Raw genomic sequence first — 20254 nt, 5'->3', positions numbered from 1 at the left:
GTGGTGTGGAGTGCCTGGGACTCACGTCTGAGCATCCCCAGTACACTTAGAGCGGTAACTGCAAACACAACAATGATGGACAGAATGTGGATCAATGTCACACATTCACCCCAGTCCAAAGATCTGGGCCCAAATCCATCGTTTTTCCACTCCACACCACCCTGGGTTAGACAATGGCGATATGCAAATCAGCGCTGACCCTGTGCCCCATGGGAACAGTCCAGTCCGAACTACAAAAGCCATGTCCTTCCCAGAACGGAAACAAGCATCCGAGGACCGGCCCGGTTTCGAGGTAACACCTCTCTTCAGCCCGGCTAGCTTGATTCCAGTGGTGTGGAGTGCCTGGGACTCACGTCTGAGCATCCCCAGTACACTTAGAGCGGTAACTGCAAACACAACAATGATGGACAGAATGTGGATCAATGTCACACATTCACCCCAGTCCAAAGATCTGGGCCCAAATCCATCGTTTTTCCACTCCACACCACCCTGGGTTAGACAATGGCGATATGCAAATCAGCGCTGACCCTGTGCCTCATGGGAACAGTCCAGTCCGAACTACAAAAGCCATGTCCTTCCCAGAACGGAAACAAGCATCCGAGGACCGGCCCGGTTTCGAGGTAACACCTCTCTTCAGCCCGGCTAGCTTGATTCCAGTGGTGTGGAGTGCCTGGGACTCACGTCTGAGCATCCCCAGTACACTTAGAGCGGTAACTGCAAACACAACAATGATGGACAGAATGTGGATCAATGTCACACATTCACCCCAGTCCAAAGATCTGGGCCCAAATCCATCGTTTTTCCACTCCACACCACCCTGGGTTAGACAATGGCGATATGTAAATCAGCGCTGACCCTGTGCCCCATGGGAACAGTCCAGTCCGAACTACAAAAGCCATGTCCTTCCCAGAACGGAAACAAGCATCCGAGGACCGGCCCGGTTTCGAGGTAACACCTCTCTTCAGCCCGGCTAGCTTGATTCCAGTGGTGTGGAGTGCCTGGGACTCACGTCTGAGCATCCCCAGTACACTTAGAGCGGTAACTGCAAACACAACAATGATGGACAGAATGTGGATCAATGTCACACATTCACCCCAGTCCAAAGATCTGGGCCCAAATCCATCGTTTTTCCACTCCACACCACCCTGGGTTAGACAATGGCGATATGCAAATCAGCGCTGTCCCTGTGCCCCATGAGAACAGTCCAGTCCGAACTACAAAAGCCATGTCCTTCCCAGAACGGAAACAAGCATCCGAGGACCGGCCCGGTTTCGAGGTAACACCTCTCTTCAGCCCGGCTAGCTTGATTCCAGTGGTGTGGAGTGCCTGGGACTCACGTCTGAGCATCCCCAGTACACTTAGAGCGGTAACTGCAAACACAACAATGATGGACAGAATGTGGATCAATGTCACACATTCACCCCAGTCCAAAGATCTGGGCCCAAATCCATCGTTTTTCCACTCCACACCACCCTGGGTTAGACAATGGCGATATGCAAATCAGCACTGACCCTGTGCCCCATGGGAACAGTCCAGTCCGAACTACAAAAGCCATGTCCTTCCCAGAACGGAAACAAGCATCCGAGGACCGGCCCGGTTTCGAGGTAACACCTCTCTTCAGCCCGGCTAGCTTGATTCCAGTGGTGTGGAGTGCCTGGGACTCACGTCTGAGCATCCCCAGTACACTTAGAGCGGTAACTGCAAACACAACAATGATGGACAGAATGTGGATCAATGTCACACATTCACCCCAGTCCAAAGATCTGTGCCCAAATCCATTGTTTTTCCACTCCACACCACCCTGGGTTAGACAATGGCGATATGCAAATCAGCGCTGACCCTGTGCCCCATGGGAACAGTCCAGTCCGAACTACAAAAGCCATGTCCTTCCCAGAACGGAAACAAGCATCCGAGGACCGGCTCGGTTTCGAGGTAAAACCTCTCTTCAGCCCGGCTAGCTTGATTCCAGTGGTGTGGAGTGCCTGGGACTCACGTCTGAGCATCCCCAGTACACTTAGAGCGGTAACTGCAAACACAACAATGATGGACAGAATGTGGATCAATGTCACACATTCACCCCAGTCCAAAGATCTGGGCCCAAATCCATCGTTTTTCCACTCCACACCACCCTGGGTTAGACAATGGCGATATGCAAATCAGCGCTGACCCTGTGCCCCATGGGAACAGTCCAGTCCGAACTACAAAAGCCATGTCCTTCCCAGAACGGAAACAAGCATCCGAGGACCGGCCCGGTTTCGAGGTAACACCTCTCTTCAGCCCGGCTAGCTTGATTCCAGTGGTGTGGAGTGCCTGGGACTCACGTCTGAGCATCCCCAGTACACTTAGAGCGGTAACTGCAAACACAACAATGATGGACAGAATGTGGATCAATGTCACACATTCACCCCAGTCCAAAGATCTGGGCCCAAATCCATCGTTTTTCCACTCCACACCACCCTGGGTTAGACAATGGCGATATGCAAATCAGCGCTGACCCTGTGCCCCATGGGAACAGTCCAGTCCGAACTACAAAAGCCATGTCCTTCCCAGAACGGAAACAAGCATCCGAGGACCGGCCCGGTTTCGAGGTAACACCTCTCTTCAGCCCGGCTAGCTTGATTCCAGTGGTGTGGAGTGCCTGGGACTCACGTCTGAGCATCCCCAGTACACTTAGAGCGGTAACTGCAAACACAACAATGATGGACAGAATGTGGATCAATGTCACACATTCACCCCAGTCCAAAGATCTGGGCCCAAATCCATCGTTTTTCCACTCCACACCACCCTGGGTTAGACAATGGCGATATGCAAATCAGCGCTGACCCTGTGCCCCATGGGAACAGTCCAGTCCGAACTACAAAAGCCATGTCCTTCCCAGAACGGAAACAAGCATCCGAGGACTGGCCCGGTTTCGAGGTAACACCTCTCTTCAGCCCGGCTAGCTTGATTCCAGTGGTGTGGAGTGCCTGGGACTCACGTCTGAGCATCCCCAGTACACTTAGAGCGGTAACTGCAAACACAACAATGATGGACAGAATGTGGATCAATGTCACACATTCACCCCAGTCCAAAGATCTGGGCCCAAATCCATCGTTTTTCCACTCCACACCACCCTGGGTTAGACAATGGCGATATGCAAATCAGCGCTGACCCTGTGCCCCATGGGAACAGTCCAGTCCGAACTACAAAAGCCATGTCCTTCCCAGAACGGAAACAAGCATCCGAGGACCGGCCCGGTTTCGAGGTAACACCTCTCTTCAGCCCGGCTAGCTTGATTCCAGTGGTGTGGAGTGCCTGGGACTCACGTCTGAGCATCCCCAGTACACTTAGAGCGGTAACTGCAAACACAACAATGATGGACAGAATGTGGATCAATGTCACACATTCACCCCAGTCCAAAGATCTGGGCCCAAATCCATCGTTTTTCCACTCCACACCACCCTGGGTTAGACAATGGCGATATGCAAATCAGCGCTGACCCTGTGCCCCATGGGAACAGTCCAGTCCGAACTACAAAAGCCATGTCCTTCCCAGAACGGAAACAAGCATCCGAGGACCGGCCCGGTTTCGAGGTAACACCTCTCTTCAGCCCGGCTAGCTTGATTCCAGTGGTGTGGAGTGCCTGGGACTCACGTCTGAGCATCCCCAGTACACTTAGAGCGGTAACTGCAAACACAACAATGATGGACAGAATGTGGATCAATGTCACACATTCACCCCAGTCCAAAGATCTGGGCCCAAATCCATCGTTTTTCCACTCCACACCACCCTGGGTTAGACAATGGCGATATGCAAATCAGCGCTGTCCCTGTGCCCCATGAGAACAGTCCAGTCCGAACTACAAAAGCCATGTCCTTCCCAGAACGGAAACAAGCATCCGAGGACCGGCCCGGTTTCGAGGTAACACCTCTCTTCAGCCCGGCTAGCTTGATTCCAGTGGTGTGGAGTGCCTGGGACTCACGTCTGAGCATCCCCAGTACACTTAGAGCGGTAACTGCAAACACAACAATGATGGACAGAATGTGGATCAATGTCACACATTCACCCCAGTCCAAAGATCTGGGCCCAAATCCATCGTTTTTCCACTCCACACCACCCTGGGTTAGACAATGGCGATATGCAAATCAGCACTGACCCTGTGCCCCATGGGAACAGTCCAGTCCGAACTACAAAAGCCATGTCCTTCCCAGAACGGAAACAAGCATCCGAGGACCGGCCCGGTTTCGAGGTAACACCTCTCTTCAGCCCGGCTAGCTTGATTCCAGTGGTGTGGAGTGCCTGGGACTCACGTCTGAGCATCCCCAGTACACTTAGAGCGGTAACTGCAAACACAACAATGATGGACAGAATGTGGATCAATGTCACACATTCACCCCAGTCCAAAGATCTGTGCCCAAATCCATTGTTTTTCCACTCCACACCACCCTGGGTTAGACAATGGCGATATGCAAATCAGCGCTGACCCTGTGCCCCATGGGAACAGTCCAGTCCGAACTACAAAAGCCATGTCCTTCCCAGAACGGAAACAAGCATCCGAGGACCGGCTCGGTTTCGAGGTAAAACCTCTCTTCAGCCCGGCTAGCTTGATTCCAGTGGTGTGGAGTGCCTGGGACTCACGTCTGAGCATCCCCAGTACACTTAGAGCGGTAACTGCAAACACAACAATGATGGACAGAATGTGGATCAATGTCACACATTCACCCCAGTCCAAAGATCTGGGCCCAAATCCATCGTTTTTCCACTCCACACCACCCTGGGTTAGACAATGGCGATATGCAAATCAGCGCTGACCCTGTGCCCCATGGGAACAGTCCAGTCCGAACTACAAAAGCCATGTCCTTCCCAGAACGGAAACAAGCATCCGAGGACCGGCCCGGTTTCGAGGTAACACCTCTCTTCAGCCCGGCTAGCTTGATTCCAGTGGTGTGGAGTGCCTGGGACTCACGTCTGAGCATCCCCAGTACACTTAGAGCGGTAACTGCAAACACAACAATGATGGACAGAATGTGGATCAATGTCACACATTCACCCCAGTCCAAAGATCTGGGCCCAAATCCATCGTTTTTCCACTCCACACCACCCTGGGTTAGACAATGGCGATATGCAAATCAGCGCTGACCCTGTGCCCCATGGGAACAGTCCAGTCCGAACTACAAAAGCCATGTCCTTCCCAGAACGGAAACAAGCATCCGAGGACCGGCCCGGTTTCGAGGTAACACCTCTCTTCAGCCCGGCTAGCTTGATTCCAGTGGTGTGGAGTGCCTGGGACTCACGTCTGAGCATCCCCAGTACACTTAGAGCGGTAACTGCAAACACAACAATGATGGACAGAATGTGGATCAATGTCACACATTCACCCCAGTCCAAAGATCTGGGCCCAAATCCATCGTTTTTCCACTCCACACCACCCTGGGTTAGACAATGGCGATATGCAAATCAGCGCTGACCCTGTGCCCCATGGGAACAGTCCAGTCCGAACTACAAAAGCCATGTCCTTCCCAGAACGGAAACAAGCATCCGAGGACTGGCCCGGTTTCGAGGTAACACCTCTCTTCAGCCCGGCTAGCTTGATTCCAGTGGTGTGGAGTGCCTGGGACTCACGTCTGAGCATCCCCAGTACACTTAGAGCGGTAACTGCAAACACAACAATGATGGACAGAATGTGGATCAATGTCACACATTCACCCCAGTCCAAAGATCTGGGCCCAAATCCATCGTTTTTCCACTCCACACCACCCTGGGTTAGACAATGGCGATATGCAAATCAGCGCTGACCCTGTGCCCCATGGGAACAGTCCAGTCCGAACTACAAAAGCCATGTCCTTCCCAGAACGGAAACAAGCATCCGAGGACCGGCCCGGTTTCGAGGTAACACCTCTCTTCAGCCCGGCTAGCTTGATTCCAGTGGTGTGGAGTGCCTGGGACTCACGTCTGAGCATCCCCAGTACACTTAGAGCGGTAACTGCAAACACAACAATGATGGACAGAATGTGGATCAATGTCACACATTCACCCCAGTCCAAAGATCTGGGCCCAAATCCATCGTTTTTCCACTCCACACCACCCTGGGTTAGACAATGGCGATATGCAAATCAGCGCTGACCCTGTGCCCCATGGGAACAGTCCAGTCCGAACTACAAAAGCCATGTCCTTCCCAGAACGGAAACAAGCATCCGAGGACCGGCCCGGTTTCGAGGTAACACCTCTCTTCAGCCCGGCTAGCTTGATTCCAGTGGTGTGGAGTGCCTGGGACTCACGTCTGAGCATCCCCAGTACACTTAGAGCGGTAACTGCAAACACAACAATGATGGACAGAATGTGGATCAATGTCACACATTCACCCCAGTCCAAAGATCTGGGCCCAAATCCATCGTTTTTCCACTCCACACCACCCTGGGTTAGACAATGGCGATATGCAAATCAGCGCTGACCCTGTGCCTCATGGGAACAGTCCAGTCCGAACTACAAAAGCCATGTCCTTCCCAGAACGGAAACAAGCATCCGAGGACCGGCCCGGTTTCGAGGTAACACCTCTCTTCAGCCCGGCTAGCTTGATTCCAGTGGTGTGGAGTGCCTGGGACTCACGTCTGAGCATCCCCAGTACACTTAGAGCGGTAACTGCAAACACAACAATGATGGACAGAATGTGGATCAATGTCACACATTCACCCCAGTCCAAAGATCTGGGCCCAAATCCATCGTTTTTCCACTCCACACCACCCTGGGTTAGACAATGGCGATATGTAAATCAGCGCTGACCCTGTGCCCCATGGGAACAGTCCAGTCCGAACTACAAAAGCCATGTCCTTCCCAGAACGGAAACAAGCATCCGAGGACCGGCCCGGTTTCGAGGTAACACCTCTCTTCAGCCCGGCTAGCTTGATTCCAGTGGTGTGGAGTGCCTGGGACTCACGTCTGAGCATCCCCAGTACACTTAGAGCGGTAACTGCAAACACAACAATGATGGACAGAATGTGGATCAATGTCACACATTCACCCCAGTCCAAAGATCTGGGCCCAAATCCATCGTTTTTCCACTCCACACCACCCTGGGTTAGACAATGGCGATATGCAAATCAGCGCTGTCCCTGTGCCCCATGAGAACAGTCCAGTCCGAACTACAAAAGCCATGTCCTTCCCAGAACGGAAACAAGCATCCGAGGACCGGCCCGGTTTCGAGGTAACACCTCTCTTCAGCCCGGCTAGCTTGATTCCAGTGGTGTGGAGTGCCTGGGACTCACGTCTGAGCATCCCCAGTACACTTAGAGCGGTAACTGCAAACACAACAATGATGGACAGAATGTGGATCAATGTCACACATTCACCCCAGTCCAAAGATCTGGGCCCAAATCCATCGTTTTTCCACTCCACACCACCCTGGGTTAGACAATGGCGATATGCAAATCAGCGCTGACCCTGTGCCCCATGGGAACAGTCCAGTCCGAACTACAAAAGCCATGTCCTTCCCAGAACGGAAACAAGCATCCGAGGACCGGCCCGGTTTCGAGGTAACACCTCTCTTCAGCCCGGCTAGCTTGATTCCAGTGGTGTGGAGTGCCTGGGACTCACGTCTGAGCATCCCCAGTACACTTAGAGCTGTAACTGCAAACACAACAATGATGGACAGAATGTGGATCAATGTCACACATTCACCCCAGTCCAAAGATCTGGGCCCAAATCCATCGTTTTTCCACTCCACACCACCCTGGGTTAGACAATGGCGATATGCAAATCAGCGCTGACCCAGTGCCCCATGGGAACAGTCCAGTCCGAACTACAAAAGCCATGTCCTTCCCAGAACGGAAACAAGCATCCGAGGACCGGCCCGGTTTCGAGGTAACACCTCTCTTCAGCCCGGCTAGCTTGATTCCAGTGGTGTGGAGTGCCTGGGACTCACGTCTGAGCATCCCCAGTACACTTAGAGCGGTAACTGCAAACACAACAATGATGGACAGAATGTGGATCAATGTCACACATTCACCCCAGTCCAAAGATCTGGGCCCAAATCCATCGTTTTTCCACTCCACACCACCCTGGGTTAGACAATGGCGATATGCAAATCAGCGCTGACCCTGTGCCCCATGGGAACAGTCCAGTCCGAACTACAAAAGCCATGTCCTTCCCAGAACGGAAACAAGCATCCGAGGACCGGCCCGGTTTCGAGGTAACACCTCTCTTCAGCCCGGCTAGCTTGATTCCAGTGGTGTGGAGTGCCTGGGACTCACGTCTGAGCATCCCCAGTACACTTAGAGCGGTAACTGCAAACACAACAATGATGGACAGAATGTGGATCAATGTCACACATTCACCCCAGTCCAAAGATCTGTGCCCAAATCCATTGTTTTTCCACTCCACACCACCCTGGGTTAGACAATGGCGATATGCAAATCAGCGCTGACCCTGTGCCCCATGGGAACAGTCCAGTCCGAACTACAAAAGCCATGTCCTTCCCAGAACGGAAACAAGCATCCGAGGACCGGCTCGGTTTCGAGGTAAAACCTCTCTTCAGCCCGGCTAGCTTGATTCCAGTGGTGTGGAGTGCCTGGGACTCACGTCTGAGCATCCCCAGTACACTTAGAGCGGTAACTGCAAACACAACAATGATGGACAGAATGTGGATCAATGTCACACATTCACCCCAGTCCAAAGATCTGGGCCCAAATCCATCGTTTTTCCACTCCACACCACCCTGGGTTAGACAATGGCGATATGCAAATCAGCGCTGACCCTGTGCCCCATGGGAACAGTCCAGTCCGAACTACAAAAGCCATGTCCTTCCCAGAACGGAAACAAGCATCCGAGGACCGGCCCGGTTTCGAGGTAACACCTCTCTTCAGCCCGGCTAGCTTGATTCCAGTGGTGTGGAGTGCCTGGGACTCACGTCTGAGCATCCCCAGTACACTTAGAGCGGTAACTGCAAACACAACAATGATGGACAGAATGTGGATCAATGTCACACATTCACCCCAGTCCAAAGATCTGGGCCCAAATCCATCGTTTTTCCACTCCACACCACCCTGGGTTAGACAATGGCGATATGCAAATCAGCGCTGACCCTGTGCCCCATGGGAACAGTCCAGTCCGAACTACAAAAGCCATGTCCTTCCCAGAACGGAAACAAGCATCCGAGGACCGGCCCGGTTTCGAGGTAACACCTCTCTTCAGCCCGGCTAGCTTGATTCCAGTGGTGTGGAGTGCCTGGGACTCACGTCTGAGCATCCCCAGTACACTTAGAGCGGTAACTGCAAACACAACAATGATGGACAGAATGTGGATCAATGTCACACATTCACCCCAGTCCAAAGATCTGGGCCCAAATCCATCGTTTTTCCACTCCACACCACCCTGGGTTAGACAATGGCGATATGCAAATCAGCGCTGACCCTGTGCCCCATGGGAACAGTCCAGTCCGAACTACAAAAGCCATGTCCTTCCCAGAACGGAAACAGGCATCCGAGGACTGGCCCGGTTTCGAGGTAACACCTCTCTTCAGCCCGGCTAGCTTGATTCCAGTGGTGTGGAGTGCCTGGGACTCACGTCTGAGCATCCCCAGTACACTTAGAGCGGTAACTGCAAACACAACAATGATGGACAGAATGTGGATCAATGTCACACATTCACCCCAGTCCAAAGATCTGGGCCCAAATCCATCGTTTTTCCACTCCACACCACCCTGGGTTAGACAATGGCGATATGCAAATCAGCGCTGACCCTGTGCCCCATGGGAACAGTCCAGTCCGAACTACAAAAGCCATGTCCTTCCCAGAACGGAAACAAGCATCCGAGGACCGGCCCGGTTTCGAGGTAACACCTCTCTTCAGCCCGGCTAGCTTGATTCCAGTGGTGTGGAGTGCCTGGGACTCACGTCTGAGCATCCCCAGTACACTTAGAGCGGTAACTGCAAACACAACAATGATGGACAGAATGTGGATCAATGTCACACATTCACCCCAGTCCAAAGATCTGGGCCCAAATCCATCGTTTTTCCACTCCACACCACCCTGGGTTAGACAATGGCGATATGCAAATCAGCGCTGACCCTGTGCCCCATGGGAACAGTCCAGTCCGAACTACAAAAGCCATGTCCTTCCCAGAACGGAAACAAGCATCCGAGGACCGGCCCGGTTTCGAGGTAACACCTCTCTTCAGCCCGGCTAGCTTGATTCCAGTGGTGTGGAGTGCCTGGGACTCACGTCTGAGCATCCCCAGTACACTTAGAGCGGTAACTGCAAACACAACAATGATGGACAGAATGTGGATCAATGTCACACATTCACCCCAGTCCAAAGATCTGGGCCCAAATCCATCGTTTTTCCACTCCACACCACCCTGGGTTAGACAATGGCGATATGCAAATCAGCGCTGACCCTGTGCCCCATGGGAACAGTCCAGTCCGAACTACAAAAGCCATGTCCTTCCCAGAACGGAAACAAGCATCCGAGGACCGGCCCGGTTTCGAGGTAACACCTCTCTTCAGCCCGGCTAGCTTGATTCCAGTGGTGTGGAGTGCCTGGGACTCACGTCTGAGCATCCCCAGTACACTTAGAGCGGTAACTGCAAACACAACAATGATGGACAGAATGTGGATCAATGTCACACATTCACCCCAGTCCAAAGATCTGGGCCCAAATCCATCGTTTTTCCACTCCACACCACCCTGGGTTAGACAATGGCGATATGCAAATCAGCGCTGACCCTGTGCCCCATGGGAACAGTCCAGTCCGAACTACAAAAGCCATGTCCTTCCCAGAACGGAAACAAGCATCCGAGGATCGGCCCGGTTTCGAGGTAACACCTCTCTTCAGCCCGGCTAGCTTGATTCCAGTGGTGTGGAGTGCCTGGGACTCACGTCTGAGCATCCCCAGTACACTTAGAGCGGTAACTGCAAACACAACAATGATGGACAGAATGTGGATCAATGTCACACATTCACCCCAGTCCAAAGATCTGGGCCCAAATCCATCGTTTTTCCACTCCACACCACCCTGGGTTAGACAATGGCGATATGCAAATCAGCGCTGACCCTGTGCCCCATGGGAACAGTCCAGTCCGAACTACAAAAGCCATGTCCTTCCCAGAACGGAAACAAGCATCCGAGGACCGGCCCGGTTTCGAGGTAACACCTCTCTTCAGCCCGGCTAGCTTGATTCCAGTGGTGTGGAGTGCCTGGGACTCACGTCTGAGCATCCCCAGTACACTTAGAGCGGTAACTGCAAACACAACAATGATGGACAGAATGTGGATCAATGTCACACATTCACCCCAGTCCAAAGATCTGGGCCCAAATCCATCGTTTTTCCACTCCACACCACCCTGGGTTAGACAATGGCGATATGCAAATCAGCGCTGACCCTGTGCCCCATGGGAACAGTCCAGTCCGAACTACAAAAGCCATGTCCTTCCCAGAACGGAAACAAGCATCCGAGGACCGGCCCGGTTTCGAGGTAACACCTCTCTTCAGCCCGGCTAGCTTGATTCCAGTGGTGTGGAGTGCCTGGGACTCACGTCTGAGCATCCCCAGTACACTTAGAGCAGTAACTGCAAACACAACAATGATGGACAGAATGTGGATCAATGTCACACATTCACCCCAGTCCAAAGATCTGGGCCCAAATCCATCGTTTTTCCACTCCACACCACCCTGGGTTAGACAATGGCGATATGCAAATCAGCGCTGACCCTGTGCCCCATGGGAACAGTCCAGTCCGAACTACAAAAGCCATGTCCTTCCCAGAACGGAAACAAGCATCCGAGGACCGGCCCGGTTTCGAGGTAACACCTCTCTTCAGCCCGGCTAGCTTGATTCCAGTGGTGTGGAGTGCCTGGGACTCACGTCTGAGCATCCCCAGAACACTTAGAGCGGTAACTGCAAACACAACAATGATGGACAGAATGTGGATCAATGTCACACATTCACCCCAGTCCAAAGATCTGGGCCCAAATCCATCGTTTTTCCACTCCACACCACCCTGGGTTAGACAATGGCGATATGCAAATCAGCGCTGACCCTGTGCCCCATGGGAACAGTCCAGTCCGAACTACAAAAGCCATGTCCTTCCCAGAACGGAAACAAGCATCCGAGGACCGGCCCGATTTCGAGGTAACACCTCTCTTCAGCCCGGCTAGCTTGATTCCAGTGGTGTGGAGTGCCTGGGACTCACGTCTGAGCATCCCCAGTACACTTAGAGCGGTAACTGCAAACACAACAATGATGGACAGAATGTGGATCAATGTCACACATTCACCCCAGTCCAAAGATCTGGGCCCAAATCCATCGTTTTTCCACTCCACACCACCCTGGGTTAGACAATGGCTGTTGGACAGGCCCCATGACGGGCTCGCTCCCCCCCGCATGACAGAGCCCAGACACCGGCTCTCCGGGTGCTACCCACAGAACCAACCCGCAACCCGTCCCCTATGGGACGCCTGCTCCCGGATGTCCCTGTGTCAAGGGCCCGGGCCACCGTCAGCACCATTGCCCGGCCCAGCCGCCATCTTGGACACGGCATCACGCGGCCGCGCGGCCTCAGCTCGACCCCAACCCTGGGCCTGGCCAGGCCCCGACATCCCGGCACCACCATCCACCCAGGAGGTGAACGGACCACTTGGCAGGTCAATGGGAGTAAGAAGTGTCGATGGCTCTCTCCCGCCAGGTGCCGATCACCCCCAGCCTCCTCGGGCGCTGGCTCCACCCCCCTGCTGGGTGTCTGGACTCCCTCATCCCGGACCTCCTGACCTCCAAGAGCGAGGGTCCGGACATCAAAGAGCGCCAGACCTATAACTGAGGCAGCCCCAGAACAGGAAGGCAGTTGTATCCTGGAGTCGAGAGACACCGAGAAGAACTCATCCTTGACGGACTGCTGGCGCTGCCGCAGCCCTGCCTTGTGAACTATTGTCCTGCCTGCTGGCGCTGCCGCGGCCTTCTGCAACCTTCATCCTCGTGGGACCTGCTGGCGCTGCCGCGGCCCGTTGCAACCTTCATCCTCGTGGGACCTGCCGGCGCTGCCGCGGCCCGTTGTAACCGTCATCCTCGTTGGGACCTGCTGGCGCTGCCGCGGCCCGTTGCCACCTACGATCTCTTCGGGACCTGCTGGCGCTGCCGCGGTCCGATCCATCCGAACGCCGAGCTCGAGGATTGTGAGCTACCGCCGTTTCCACCCCAGTACCCGTAGGTACCAAGACTGTCCCGCTACCCCCTTTCCCTACTAGAGACTAGAATTGAGAGGACCATCGTGTCCTGATCTCCTTGTATCGTACTGCCTCACTTCAAGAACTGCCTATAAAAGGTGTTAATCTGATCTTCGTGTGGTGTCCATCTGTGGGGGGGAAGTTACCTGTCTGTGCGATCGTCGGAGACGGCCCTCACCGGAGGCCTCTCCCCTTGTGCTCGGCCGACCCTCCAGGTCCCCGTCTAACATTGGTGGCAGCGGCGGGATCCGAACCAACGCGTACCGTACAGATAGTAACTCACCCTACGACTAAACCATAATGACGACCAAAGAGAGCGGATCTGCAGAGAAGTTCCAGATGGAAAAGCTGGAGGAATACAACCACCGAGAGCTAAAACAATTTTGCATGGACTTAGGCATTGCTACCACCGGGCTAAGCACAAAAGAAGACTTCAAAAACGCCCTAGAGGCCTGGACAGAGACGAATACCGCCACCCCCCGGGACCTCGAAGCCCCGGAAGTCAACACCACCCTGACGGAAGAACGGAGAACAGGTCCCTCCCGAGAAGAGATCCAGGAGCGGGAAAAAAATAGACTACACGAGTTAGACTTGGCACGGCTCAAATTAGACGGAGAATTGAAGCTGGGGGAACAAAAAATAAACTTAGAACACTTACGGCTCAGAGAAGAGCGAGAGGAAAAACAGAGACAGAGCGATCTCGAAGAAAAAAGACTGGCATACGAACACGAGTGCAAACTAGCAGAGATTGAAATGCGCAAACTGAACAAAAACCTAGGGGTGCCCGAGCCACCGCGCTCCCCGGGTACTACCGAGCAGAAGGTCCACATCCCCAAGGATGTGGTCCGAGAATACCACCGAAACGACGACATACAGCAGTGGTTCAAGGCCTATGAGATCGCCATGACGGCCCACCGGATCGCTCGAAGTGACTGGGGAGCCGGTCTATGGGGGAGATTCGTCAATGAGGGCCGTGATGCCCTGCTGCAGCTTCCGGACCATCAAATGACGTCCTATGACCACATGAAGGCCGCCCTCCTCAGTCGATATGGGCTTACGCCCGAAATGTACCGCCAGAGGTTCCGCAACTGCACCCGGATCCCAGGTACAACTTGGTTGGAATACGTGAACTATTTCAGCCGAGCCTTCGAGGGATGGATCAAGGGTAACAACGTAACCACTTACGAACAACTCTTCAATCTCATTGTGTGGGAGCACCTCTCCAACAACTGTTTCGTCGAGCTCAGGCAGCACCTCCTCGACAGTAAATTGACTGAACCACGGCAGCTCGCCACCGAGGCGGACCGGTGGGAGAGCACCCGAGTGGCCCGGAGTGGGCCGAACGAGCAGAACAGAACCAACCAAGGTCATCATCGTCCCCGAGGAGGAGGAGGAGGACAGGGCCGGGGCAGAGACGCTGTCCCGGTCACTCCCGCTAACACCACCCCGCCCCCAGCCGGCCGGGGAAACCCCCCGATGCGCCCGGGGTTCCGAGCCAACGTTACGTGTCACCGATGCCAGCGAGTCGGCCACTATGCCAGTGACCCGACCTGCCCGAAGAACCAGGCTCCCGGGCCCCGCCAGGTGGCGGCCGCCGCCCTAGGAGAAGAACAAGTCTCCGAAGACCCTGAAGCATACGAGTCGGAGCAGTTCGAGTGGGAACCCGCCGCCATGACCCTGGCCTGCCTAGGAGGAAGAGACATGGTCCCGCGGACTCCCCTGCCCGCCAACAATCGGAAGTACAGCCAATGGGTGAGCATAAATGGGCACAAGGCCGAAGCCCTGCGTGACACCGGGGCCAGTGTGACGGCCGTCCGTTGTCACCTGGTGACCCCAGAACAAATCCTGCCAAACGTTCTTTGCCCCGTCCGATCGGCAGACAATTCGGAGAGCCTGTGTCGGATGGCCTGCGTCCCCTTCGAATGGGGAGGAGTGTCCGGCATGCTAAAAGTAACTGTCCGCGACGATGCCCCCGTGGACTGCCTCCTGGGGAACGATCTCGAGAGCTCCCCGTGGGCAGCTGTTGAAAGAAGAGAGCATCTGGGGATGTTGGGTCTCCCGGACTGGGCGTGCGTGACCACCCGGTCCATGGCCACCCGCACCATCCCTAGACCAGAAGAACCTGAATGGTCAGCACCTCCGCCCCCGATCGCTCCAGAAGAAGACACCATCCATACCGACCACCCGGAACCAACCCCAGAGGGGTCTGCACAGCCCCCCGAACTTCCCGACCTGGCTCAGTGGCGTCAAGAAGGGGGGCCCACCCAAGAACAATTCCGGCAGGAGCAAAAGACCTGTCCCTCCCTCGAGGGACTGCGACAGCAAGCGCTCGCCCAGGGCCAAGGAGACACCACCGGGGCCCACTGGGTTTATTGGGACAATGATCTCTTGTACAGCGAGCAAAGAATCGCAGAGCTGGGGGCCGGTCGAGTGCTGGTGGTGCCCCTCCACTTCAGAGACTTCCTGTTGAACTTGGCCCATGATGTCCCCCTGGCTGGGCACCTGGGGCAAGACAAAACCTACCACCGCCTGGTGACTCACTTTTTCTGGCCCAAAATGAGAAATGACGTCTCCAACCACTGCCGGTCCTGCCCGACCTGCCAGGCCAGCGGGAAGAGCAGCCGCAAACTCAAGGCACCCCTACAGCCATTCCCCGTGGTGACCACCCCGTTCGAAAGGGTGGGAATAGACATTGTGGGGCCCCTGGACCCCCGAACAGCACAAGGGCATCGCTTCATCCTGGTCCTGGTGGACCACGCCACCCGCTATCCTGAGGCGGTCCCCCTTCGTACTATAACAGCCCCAGTAGTGGGTCGAGCCTTAATGGGGATCTTTTCTCGAGTGGGCTTCCCCCGGGAAGTCATCAGCGACAGGGGCACGAACTTTATTTCAAAGTATATGAAATCCCTCTGGCAGCAGTGCGGGGTCATCTACCGATTCACAACCCCCTATCACCCCCAGGGAAACGGACTGGTTGAGCGGTTCAACCGCACTCTCAAGGGGATGATCATGGGACTAGAAGAACCCCTACGCCGCCAGTGGGACGTGCTACTACCGTGCCTCCTCTTCGCCTACCGAGAAGTCCCCCAGAAGTCCCTCGGCTTCAGCCCCTTCGAACTCCTGTACGGACACCCCGTTCGCGGGCCTCTCAGCCTAGTGAAGGAGGAATGGGAAATGGCCCCCCTGAAGACCCCTCCAGACGTCTACAAGTACCTCCTGACCCTCCGCAATCAGACCCGGCGATTCAGGGAGATCGCCAAAGCCAATCTTGAGGCCAGTCAAGAGGACATGAAGAAGTGGTACGATCAACATGCCTCCTCCATCGAGTTTGAACCGGGTCAGCAGGTATGGGTGATGTCCCCCATCGAACCGTGCGCCTTGCAGGACAAATGGACGGGGCCTTTCAAGGTGATCGAGCGCAAGAGCCCCGTCACCTATCTCATCGACCTGGAGTCCCCCCGGAACCCCCTACGGGTGCTCCACGCCAACAGACTCAAACCACACTTCGCGCGCTCGGAACTCAGCCTGCTGATGGCTATCGACAGTGGCGCAGAAAGAGACTCCGAGCCCCTCCCTGACCTACTGAGGTCCCGTGAAAGAGATGGTTCGGTGGACGGGGTCCGACTCTCCGAGGCCCTGACCCCGGAGCAGCGTCAAGATTGTCGGGCCCTCCTGCTACCGTTCGCAAACCTGTTTTCTCTCGCACCCGGAGTCACCTCCTGGTGCCTGCACGACGTGGACACCGGGGACAGTCCTCCTGTCCGACACCGGGCGTACCGAGTACCGGATCGGGTACGTACCTGCATCCAAGAAGAAGTCTCCAAGATGCTCGCCCTCGGAGTCATCGAACCTTCGGACAGTCCCTGGGCCAGCCCGGTCGTCCTGGTCCCCAAGGCCGCGGCCCCGGGCACCACACCTGAACTCCGGTTCTGCATTGACTATCGGGGTCTGAACGCGGTCACCCGAACCGACGCTCACCCTATCCCCCGAGCAGATGAACTAGTCGACCGCATGGGGGCAGCCCGCTACCTAAGCATCTTCGACCTGACAGCGGGCTACTGGCAGATCGGCCTCACCCCCAGGGCCCAAGAACGTTCCGCTTTCTCCACCCCGGATGGGCACTACCATTTCAGAGTGATGCCATTCGGCATGAAGAACGCTCCAGCCACTTTCCAAAGACTGGTGAACCAGGTGTTGGCGGGCCTCGAAGAATTCAGCGCCGCCTACCTGGACGACATCGCAGTATACAGCCGCCACTGGACAGACCACCTCCACCACCTCCGAGAAGTCCTGCAGGCCCTCCAACAGGCCGGCCTCACAATAAAGGCCAGCAAGTGCCAAATCGGCCAGGGGTCCGTGACCTACCTCGGACACCAAGTGGGGAGCGGTCTGGTGGCCCCCCTTCAACTCAAGGTAGCTGCCATTCAGTCCTGGCAACCCCCCGAAACACAAACAGAGGTCCGAGCCTTTCTGGGACTCACCGGATACTACCGGCGGTTCGTGAAGGACTATGGCAGCATTGTGGGGCCCCTCACGGAACTCACGTCTAAGAACCACCCAAAAAGAGTCAACTGGACGCCCGACTGTCAAGCGGCCTTCGAGAAGCTGAAGGCCGCCATGTGCACCGCTCCTGTGCTCCAGGCCCCCGACTACAGCCGCGAGTTCATCGTTCAGACCGATGCCTCCGACCATGGTATTGGGGCCGTCCTCTCCCAACTGAACCCCGAGGGAGTCGACCAACCAGTGGCCTTCATCAGCAGACGCCTACTGCCCCGAGAGCAGCGCGGGAGCACTATTGAGCGGGAGGCCTTCGCTGTAGTGTGGGCCCTCAAGAAGCTCCGGCCTTACCTCTTCGGAACCCACTTCCGGGTACAAACAGACCATCGGCCCCTTCAATGGCTAATGCAAATGCGGGGGGAGAATCCCAAACTCTTGCGATGGTCCATCTCCCTGCAGGGGATGGACTTCACTGTGGAACATCGCCCTGGCCAAGACCACGCCAACGCGGATGGCCTGTCCCGCTTTTTCCGCCTCGACGAGGAGAGTCCCCAGGAGGATGGGTGACTCTCCCCGCCTTCAGCTGGGGGGGACGCATGTTGGACAGGCCCCATGACGGGCTCGCTCCCCCCCCGCATGACAGAGCCCAGACACCGGCTCTCCGGGTGCTACCCACAGAACCAACCCGCAACCCGTCCCCTATGGGACGCCTGCTCCCGGATGTCCCTGTGTCACGGGCCCGGGCCACCGTCAGCACCATTGCCCGGCCCAGCCGCCATCTTGGACACGGCATCACGCGGCCGCGCGGCCTCAGCTCGACCCCAACCCTGGGCCTGGCCAGGCCCCGACATCCCGGCACCACCATCCACCCAGGAGGTGAACGGACCACTTGGCAGGTCAATGGGAGTAAGAAGTGTCGATGGCTCTCTCCCGCCAGGTGCCGATCACCCCCAGCCTCCTCGGGCGCTGGCTCCACCCCCCTGCTGGGTGTCTGGACTCCCTCATCCCGGACCTCCCGACCTCCAAGAGCGAGGGTCCGGACATCAAAGAGCGCCAGACCTATAACTGAGGCAGCCCCAGAACAGGAAGGCAGTTGTATCCTGGAGTCGAGAGACACCGAGAAGAACTCATCCTTGACGGACTGCTGGCGCTGCCGCAGCCCTGCCTTGTGAACTATTGTCCTGCCTGCTGGCGCTGCCGCGGCCTTCTGCAACCTTCATCCTCGTGGGACCTGCTGGCGCTGCCGCGGCCCGTTCCAACCTTCATCCTCGTGGGACCTGCTGGTGCTGCCGCGGCCCGTTGCAACCTTCATCCTCGTGGGACCTGCCGGCGCTGCCGCGGCCCGTTGTAACCATCATCCTCGTTGGGACCTGCTGGCGCTGCCGCGGCCCGTTGCCACCTACGATCTCTTCGGGACCTGCTGGCGCTGCCGCGGTCCGATCCATCCGAACGCCGAGCTCGAGGATTGTGAGCTACCGCCGTTTCCACCCCAGTACCCGTAGGTACCAAGACTGTCCCGCTACCCCCTTTCCCTACTAGAGACTAAAATTGAGAGGACCATCGTGTCCTGATCTCCTTGTATCGTACTGCCTCACTTCAAGAACTGCCTATAAAAGGTGTTAATCTGATCTTCGTGTGGTGTCCATCTGTGGGGGGGAAGTTACCTGTCTGTGCGATCGTCGGAGACGGCCCTCACCGGAGGCCTCTCCCCTTGTGCTCGGCCGACCCTCCAGGTCCCCGTCTAACAATGGCGATATGCAAATCAGCGCTGACCCTGTGTCCCATGGGAACAGTCCAGTCCGAACTACAAAAGCCATGTCCTTCCCAGAACGGAAACAAGCATCCGAGGACCGGCCCGGTTTCGAGGTAACACCTCTCTTCAGCCCGGCTAGCTTGATTCCAGTGGTGTGGAGTGCCTGGGACTCACGTCTGAGCATCCCCAGTACACTTAGAGCGGTAACTGCAAACACAACAATGATGGACAGAATGTGGATCAATGTCACACATTCACCCCAGTCCAAAGATCTGGGCCCAAATCCATCGTTTTTCCACTCCACACCACCCTGGGTTAGACAATGACGATATGCAAATCAGCCCTGACCCTGTGCCCCATGGGAACAGTCCAGTCCGAACTACAAAAGCCATGTCCTTCCCAGAACGGAAACAAGCATCCGAGGACCGGCCCGGTTTCGAGGTAACACCTCTCTTCAGCCCGGCTAGCTTGATTCCAGTGGTGTGGAGTGCCTGGGACTCACGTCTGAGCATCCCCAGTACACTTAGAGCGGTAACTGCAAACACAACAATGATGGACAGAATGTGGATCAATGTCACACATTCACCCCAGTCTAAAGATCTGGGCCCAAATCCATCGTTTTTCCACTCCACACCACCCTGGGTTAGACAATGGCGATATGCAAATCAGCGCTGACCCTGTGCCCCATGGGAACAGTCCAGTCCGAACTACAAAAGCCATGTCCTTCCCAGAACGGAAACAAGCATCCGAGGACCGGCCCGGTTTCGAGGTAACACCTCTCTTCAGCCCGGCTAGCTTGATTCCAGTGGTGTGGAG

At 55.7% G+C, this 20254-nt stretch overlaps 1 protein-coding gene across 1 annotated transcript in view; it reads left to right on the top strand.

The window, feature by feature from the left end:
• LOC144806645 (uncharacterized) overlaps window positions 1-20254 on the top strand; it is a 62968-nt gene that overhangs the window by 10717 nt on the left and 31997 nt on the right. The gene's annotated exons all lie outside the window — the stretch shown is intronic.

Source organism: Lissotriton helveticus, chromosome 1_2 (genome assembly GCF_964261635.1).
Source record: "Lissotriton helveticus chromosome 1_2, aLisHel1.1, whole genome shotgun sequence".
NCBI classification, from domain to species: Eukaryota; Metazoa; Chordata; class Amphibia; order Caudata; family Salamandridae; genus Lissotriton; species Lissotriton helveticus.
This window is presented reverse-complemented; position numbering and strand designations above follow the sequence as displayed.